At 37.6% G+C, this 8,698-nt stretch overlaps 1 long non-coding RNA gene across 2 annotated transcripts; it reads right to left on the bottom strand.

The window, feature by feature from the left end:
* Positions 1–2,855: 2,855 nt before the first annotated feature.
* On the bottom strand, positions 2,856–5,657 carry LOC127911861 (uncharacterized). Of its 2 annotated transcripts, none has more exons than XR_008079676.1 (3): positions 4,563–5,657; positions 3,592–3,792; positions 2,856–3,009 (listed from the first exon to the last, which is right to left on the bottom strand). It is a non-coding gene; the product is annotated as an uncharacterized LOC127911861 (long non-coding RNA). The 2 variants fall into 2 exon arrangements; XR_008079675.1 differs by having other exon boundaries at positions 3,592–3,985; positions 4,764–5,657.
* Positions 5,658–8,698: the final 3,041 nt, after the last annotated feature.

Here is an 8,698-nt window from a genome sequence, read left to right as displayed (position 1 = left end):
ATCTCGAAAACTGAAAATATTTAGAAGCCGAAACTCGGTGAGCGTAGGGGCGGCATAATGGGCAGTTGGCCCCGAACAAGATGGCGTCTAGGCCTCAACGGTTTTTGAGTTATGGCCATTTATCTGGGATTAAAGGTCCAAAATGAAAATAGAGAAATTCTTTTTCCACTTCACGTCAAAGTCAAGGAGCCTCCGGTGTCAATAAAAAGGACCAGCCATTTATCTATCGTCATTTAAGAGAAATCGCATAACGACACCTTGGTGATGTTCACGGATAGGTGTTTTTTTTTTTCAACGGTTACAGATCCAGTTGCAGGTTGTTCTTACGAATCTTTTTAAAGTGTGCTGCGGAGCTCTGCGAGATTTCTGTGATTTTCTATGATTTTCTGAAATAACACACACTCACTAAACCCTCCGTAAATAACTCAGTTCTTAACGTAAAGACTTAAAACTCAGGATTCTGTAAAGGCATACCCCAATCATGATATTAGTTTATTTATAGCTTCCTGTGCCAACCGGAAGTGCCTTTAATGGTGTCACAGTGGCAGTTTCCATGGGTTAAAAGGTCAGATCTTTTCAAAACTTCATATGTGTGACTAGGTAACCCTCATGAACTGTAAATCGGTCATTTCTCCCAACAGATGTCAAAGAAAATCTCTCACACGCACACACAGCAAGGATGGAGTGAAAAGTGCGGTTCTCAAAGACACAGAGAGCAGGCAATGGCATAAACATAATAATCTCTAGGCCGTGCCGAGTTCAACGAGATATCCCGCTTGACCGTAGCTCGCTCGGTCTAAGCGCAGCGACCATTAGAAAATTAGGCCCAAAATGAAGCCTGCCCCACAACGTCATTTGCTTTTGGGTGACAGTGAGAGAACCGTTAGGGTGAGAAGCACAATTCGACCTCAGGTACGTTCCTAAGGTCCTTCCGATCCGTGCAAGCCTAACGTTGACCGTGTGGCATTAACCCTTAATAGTTAAAAGAAGGTGTTTACTTCAAAGAGTTTGCATTGACTTCTCTCCCCATAGGAATACATTGCCTTTACCCCTAAATTCAACCTGAAGTCTATATGGGTTATGAATGCCGTATGAACCTGTCTTTGGTAACAGTCCATCAGGCCAGTATGAGGTCTACCTGTGTTGATTCTAAGCTTCCTGGACCAACCGGAAGTGGTTAAAATCACCCTAAAAGTGTTTTCCATTACCTGCCTGCAGTTTGATAGACATAGTGCATTCAACCCTGTGTAAATCAGTCAATTCTTAACGTAAGGACTTAAAACTCAGGATTCTGTAAAAGCATAGCCCAGTGAGGATATGTGTTGACTTATAGCTTCCTGTGACAACCGGAAGTGCCTTAATTGGTGTCTCAGGGGCTGTTTCGAGGGGTTAAAAAAGTCAGATCTGTCCAAAACTTCATATGTGTGATTAGGCAACCCCCATGAACTGTAAATCAGTCATTTTTCCCATAAAATTTCAAAGGAAAACTAAATCACACAGACACACAACTTGGAAGGAGGGACGTATTGGGGTTTGTAGAGACAGACAGTGCCTCCAATAGTTAGCTTTGTTCGAGCTAAAAAAGAACCGTCAGACCTAGAGTTCCGAAACTTTAGAAACCTGTTCTAGACCTCGGGTCGATAGTGCGTGGTGAGTTAGGTGGCTCTAGGAGGTTCTCGGACCGAGAAATAGCCTCGTACATTTGCAATGACTTCAATTCATTTTGACCATTACGAAAATGGCGACATTTAGAAAAGTCTCAGAGACACAAGACTAGGTGCATTGAAACCGGCTCGGCCCATAGAGACGGACCCCAACGTTTCGGTCCGATAGCTCATTCAAGGACCCCATAGCAAGGCATGGAAAAAAGTGGATTTTCAGCACCAATTAGGGTTTTACTCGGGCACCGAAGGACCTATCGAGCCGAAACTCGAGATTCGGGGTCGCCTCACATAGGCCTTCACATAATGTCCGACCTGGACCCGCAGCTAGAACGTAACTATGTGTTTTACGTTTTTATTATGTTTTAAACTAAAGGCGCTGTGAATTATGGGTCTGCTCTGACATATATGATAGTTGGCTTCTAAATGAGTTGGAAAAAGTGGGTTTGGTGTCAATTGGTATCAGTTTGGTGTCAAAATGACATCTAATTGACTGATGGACACTGACTTGCTAGTTGACTTTTGTACATTAGCAATATGTTTAAACGGAGAGGGACCATCACCAAAAGTGACATTCTGAAATCAACCCTAACGAGCCATGGAGATGAACCAGAATCACTGCCCAGCTATCCCGAGTTCATCGGGCCAGTCAATTTCACATTCCTGCAGGATTTTTATAGCATGACAAATTCGTGATGGTACCTGCCCATTGAACCATATTGCAAATGCACAGTGATTTTGCAAAAGTGAGAAAACATAAACAAATGGACATGATGAAATCAACACAACGAGTGATGGAAATGTACAACTATCACTGCTCGGCCATCCTGTGTTCATCAGACCAGTCAATTTTGCATTTTTGAGCATGTCAAATTTCATATGGTAAATGCACATTGAAACATATTGCAAATGCACGTGCACTTACAATATGATTCTATAGTGAAAAAAAATCACCTAACGGAGATAATGAAATCAACACAACGAGTGATGGAAATGTACAACTATCACTGCTCAGCCATCCTGTGTTCATCAGACCAGTCAATTTTGCATTTTTGAGCATGTCAAATTTCATATGGTAAATGCACATTGAAACATATTGCAAATGCACGTGCACATACAATATGATTCTATAGTGAAAAAACATCACTTAATGTTCACGATGAAATCAACACAACGAGTGATGGAAAGGAACAACTATCACTGCCCGGCCATCCTGTGTTCCCATAGCGGGCATTAATATCAGAATGACCGGTAAATGCATTTACAACCATATTTTTATTTTTGGGTTACCAGTTGCACAACAATGCACGTGCATTTGCAATATGATTCTATAGTGAAAAAACATCACCTAATGGACATGATGAAATCAACACAACGAGTGATGGAAAGGAACAACTATCACTGCCAGGCCATCCTGTGTTCATCAGGCCAGTCAATTTCACATTCCTGCAGGATTTTTATAGCATGACAAATTCGTGATGGTACCTGCCCATTGAACCATATTGCAAATGCACAGTGACTTTGCAAAAGTGAGAAAACATAAACAAATGGACATGATGAAATCAACACAACGAGTGATGGAAATGTACAACTATCACTGCTCAGCCATCCTGTGTTCATCAGACCAGTCAATTTAGCATTTTTGAGCATGTCAAATTTCATATGGTAAATGCACATTGAAACATATTGCAAATGCACGTGCACTTACAATATGATTCTATAGTGAAAAAAAATCACCTAACGGAGATAATGAAATCAACACAACGAGTGATGGAAATGTACAACTATCACTGCTCAGCCATCCTGTGTTCATCAGACCAGTCAATTTTGCATTTTTGAGCATGTCAAATTTCATATGGTAAATGCACATTGAAACATATTGCAAATGCACGTGCACTTACAATATGATTCTATAGTGAAAAAAAATCACCTAATGGACATGATGAAATCAACACAACGAGTGATGGAAATGTACAACTATCACTGCCCGGCCATCCTGTGTTCCCATAGCGAGCATTAATATCAGAATGACCGGTAAATGCATTTACAACCATATTTTTATTTTTGGGTTACCAGTTGCACAACAATGCACGTGCATTTGCAATATGATTCTATAGTGAAAAAACATCACCTAATGGACATGATGAAATCAACACAACGAGTGATGGAAATGTACAACTATCACTGCTCGGCCATCCTGTGTCCATCAGACCAGTCAATTTTGCATTTTTGAGCATGTCAAATTTCATATGGTAAATGCACATTGAAACATATTGCAAATGCGCGTGCACTTGCAATATGATTCTATAGTGTAAAAACATCACCTAATGGACATGATGAAATCAACACAACGAGTGATGGAAATGTACAACTATCACTGCCCGGCCATCCTTTGTTCCCATAGCGAGCATTAATATCAGAATGACCGGTAAATGCATTTACAAGCATATTTTTTGGGGGGTTACCAGGTGCCTATTTTCAATCACCAGTTGCACAACATGCGTATCCATCAGAATATTTTAAACAGTCCATAAAGCACTCAGGACGGACTCAATAGATAGAGGGCCGTAGTAGGGTACTCCCATAGCGGGCATGGACAATTGGCGTCCCGGTAAATGCATTTACAACCATATTTTTATTTTTGGGTTACCAGTTGCACAACAATGCAAGTGCATTTGCAATATGATTCTATAGTGAAAAAACATCAACTAATGGACATGATGAAATCAACACAACGAGTGATGGAAATGTACAACTATCACTGCTCAGCCATCCTGTGTTCATCAGACCAGTCAATTTTGCATTTTTGAGCATGTCAAATTTCATATGGTAAATGCACATTGAAACATATTGCAAATGCGCGTGCACTTGCAATATGATTCTATAGTGTAAAAACATCACCTAATGGACATGATGAAATCAACACAACGAGTGATGGAAATGTACAACTATCACTGCCCGGCCATCCTGTGTTCCCATAGCGAGCATTAATATCAGAATGACCGGTAAATGCATTTACAACCATATTTTTATTTTTGGGTTACCAGTTGCACAACAATGCACGTGCATTTGCAATATGATTCTATAGTGAAAAAACATCACCTAATGGACATGATGAAATCAACACAACGAGTGATGGAAATGTACAACTATCACTGCCCGGCCATCCTGTGTTCCCATAGCGAGCATTAATATCAGAATGACCGGTAAATGCATTTACAAGCATATTTTTTGGGGGGTTACCAGGTGCCTATTTTCAATCACCAGTTGCACAACATGCGTATCCATCAGAATATTTTAAACAGTCCATAAAGCACTCAGGACGGACTCAATAGATAGAGGGCCGTAGTAGGGTACTCCCATAGCGGGCATGGACAATAGGCGTCCCGGTAAATGCATTTACAACCATATTTTTATTTTTGGGTTACCAGTTGCACAACAATGCACGTGCATTTGCAATATGATTCTATAGTGAAAAAACATCACCTAATGGACATGATGAAATCAACACAACGAGTGATGGAAAGGAACAACTATCACTGCCAGGCCATCCTGTGTTCATCAGGCCAGTCAATTTCACATTCCTGCAGGATTTTTATAGCATGACAAATTCGTGATGGTACCTGCCCATTGAACCATATTGCAAATGCACAGTGACTTTGCAAAAGTGAGAAAACATAAACAAATGGACATGATGAAATCAACACAACGAGTGATGGAAAGGTACAACTCTCACTGCTCGGCCATCCTGTGTTCATCAGACCAGTCAATTTAGCATTTTTGAGCATGTCAAATTTCATATGGTAAATGCACATTGAAACATATTGCAAATGCACGTGCACTTACAATATGATTCTATAGTGAAAAAACATCACCTAATGTTCATGATGAAATCAACACAACGAGTGATGGAAATGTACAACTATCACTGCTCGGCCATCCTGTGTTCATCAGACCAGTCAATTTTGCATTTTTGAGCATGTCAAATTTCATATGGTAAATGCACATTGAAACATATTGCAAATGCACGTGCACTTGCAATATGATTCAATAGTGAAAAAAAATCACCTAACGGAGATAATGAAATCAACACAACGAGTGATGGAAATGTACAACTATCACTGCTCAGCCATCCTGTGTTCATCAGACCAGTCAATTTTGCATTTTTGAGCATGTCAAATTTCATATGGTAAATGCACATTGAAACATATTGCAAATGCACGTGCACTTGCAATATGATTATATAGTGAAAAAACATCACAAAATGGACATGATGAAGTCAACACAACGAGTGATGGAAAGGAACAACTATCACTGCCCGGCCATCCCGAGTTCATCAGGCCAGTCAATTTTGCATTTCTGCAGGATTTTTGAGCATGTCAAATTTCTTATGTCATTTGGCCCACAAAAAAATTCCTTATGCACAATTTAAAAAAATATATAAAAAAATATGATAATAAAATTGGACAAAAGTATATTCATACAGTTCTTACACATGTGTAATTGACCAAAAAAATGAAAGAATTTCAAAAAACGGTCCAGAAAGCACTTTTTTAAGGGTGTGTGAAGTTTTTTACAAAATTTTGACATTTTTGACTTTTGACTTTTGACTTCCTATGAAATCATATTGAAATTGGACAAAACATATTCCTTATGCGCATGTAAAAAAAAAAAAAAAAATATGATAATAAAATTGGACAAAAGTATATTCATACAGTTCTTACACATGTGTAATTGACAAAAAAATCGAAAGAATTTCGAAAAACGGTCCAGAAAGCACTTTTTTAAGGGTGTGTGAAGTTTTTTACAAAATTTTGACATTTTTGACTTTTGACTTTTGACTTCCTATGAAATCATATTGAAATTGGACAAAACATATTCCTTATGCGCATGTAAAAAAAAAAAAATTATGATAATAAAATTGGACAAAAGTATATTCATACAGTTCTTACACATGTGTAATTGACCAAAAATCAAAAGAATTTCGAAAAACGGTCCAGAAAGCACTTTTTTATGGGTGTGTGAAGTTTTTACAAAATTTTGACATTTTTGACTTTTGACTTTGACTTCCTATGAAATCATATTGGAATTGGACAAAACATATTCCTTATGCGCATGTAAAAAAAAAAAAAAAAAAAAAAAAAATTATGATAATAAAATTGGACAAAAGTATATTCATACAGTTCTTACACATGTGTAATTGACAAAAATCGAAAGAATTTCGAAAAACGGTCCAGAAAGCACTTTTTTATGGGTGTGTGAAGTTTTTACAAAATTTTGACATTTTTGACTTTTGACTTTTGACTTCCTATGAAATCATATTGGAATTGGACAAAACATATTCCTTATGCGCATGTAAAAAAATAAAAATTATGATAATAAAATTGGACAAAAGTATATTCATACAGTTCTTACACATGTGTAATTGACAAAAAATCAAAAGAATTTCGAAAAACGGTCCAGAAAGCACTTTTTATGGGTGTGTGAAGTTTTTACAAAATTTTGACATTTTTGACTTTTGACTTTGACTTCCTATGAAATCATATTGGAATTGGACAAAACATATTCCTTATGCGCATGTAAAAAAAAAAAAAAAAAAAATTATGATAATAAAATTGGACAAAAGTATATTCATACAGTTCTTACACATGTGTAATTGACAAAAAATCGAAAGAATTTCGAAAAACGGTCCAGAAAGCACTTTTTATGGGTGTGTGAAGTTTTTACAAAATTTTGACATTTTTGACTTTTGACTTTGACTTCCTATGAAATCATATTGGAATTGGACAAAACATATTCCTTATGCGCATGTAAAAAAAAAAAAAAAAAAAAATTATGATAATAAAATTGGACAAAAGTATATTCATACAGTTCTTACACATGTGTAATTGACAAAAAATCGAAAGAATTTCGAAAAACGGTCCAGAAAGCACTTTTTAAGGGGTGATAAGTTTTCGAAAAAAAATTTCATTTTTCAAAATTTTACTTTTGGACATTGACTTGGGTTACATATCCAATATGAAAAACCCCGGTGGAGCGCATTTGCCCCCTGTTGAATTTTTAAAGTGTTACAACTGGCAATTGCCATATGGCATTTGCAATACACTTTGCATGAATCAACGCCGAATTGGGTGGTATTGGCCAATGTGTATATGGTTTGTCCGATGCCAATGACTTGCCATTCATTTTTGTCCAATACAGGGGGGACTTCCCTTACACAACATTCATCATGATGTCATCAGTGTTACTCATACTGTCCCATATACAACATTCATCATGATGTCATCAGTGTTACTCATGATGTCATCAGTGTTACTCATACTGTCCCTGACACAGCATTCATCATGATGTCATCAGTGTTACTCATGATGTCATCAGTGTTACTCATGATGTCATCAGTGTTACTCATACTGTCCCTGACACAACATTCATCATGATGTCATCAGTGTTACTCATGATGTCATCAGTGTTACTCATACTGTCCCATATACAACATTCATCATGTTGTCATCAGTGTTACTCATACTGTCCCTGACACAACATTCATCATGAAGTCATCAGTGTTACTCATACTGTCCCTGATACAACATTCATCATGAAGTCATCAGTGTTACTCATACTGTCCCATATACAACATTCATCATGAAGTCATCAGTGTTACTCATACTGTCCCATATACAACATTCATCATGTTGTCATCAGTGTTACTCATACTGTCCCCGATACAACATTCATCATGAAGTCATCAGTGTTACTCATACTGTCCCTGACACAACATTCATCATGAAGTCATCAGTGTTACTCATACTGTCCCTGACACAAAATTCATCATGTTGTCATCAGTGTTACTCATACTGTCCCTGATACAACATTCATCATGAAGTCATCAGTGTTACTCATACTGTCCCTGATACAACATTCATCATGAAGTCATCAGTGTTACTCATACTGTCCCTGATGCAACATTCATAATGAAGTCATCAGTGTTACTCATACTGTCCCTGAAATGACATTCATCATGAAGTCATCAGTGTTAC

The sequence above is a fragment of the Oncorhynchus keta genome, chromosome 25 (assembly GCF_023373465.1).
Source record: "Oncorhynchus keta strain PuntledgeMale-10-30-2019 chromosome 25, Oket_V2, whole genome shotgun sequence".
Taxonomy (NCBI): domain Eukaryota; kingdom Metazoa; phylum Chordata; class Actinopteri; order Salmoniformes; family Salmonidae; genus Oncorhynchus; species Oncorhynchus keta.
Note: the sequence above shows the minus strand (reverse complement) of the source record. Positions and strands in the feature narration are given on the sequence as shown.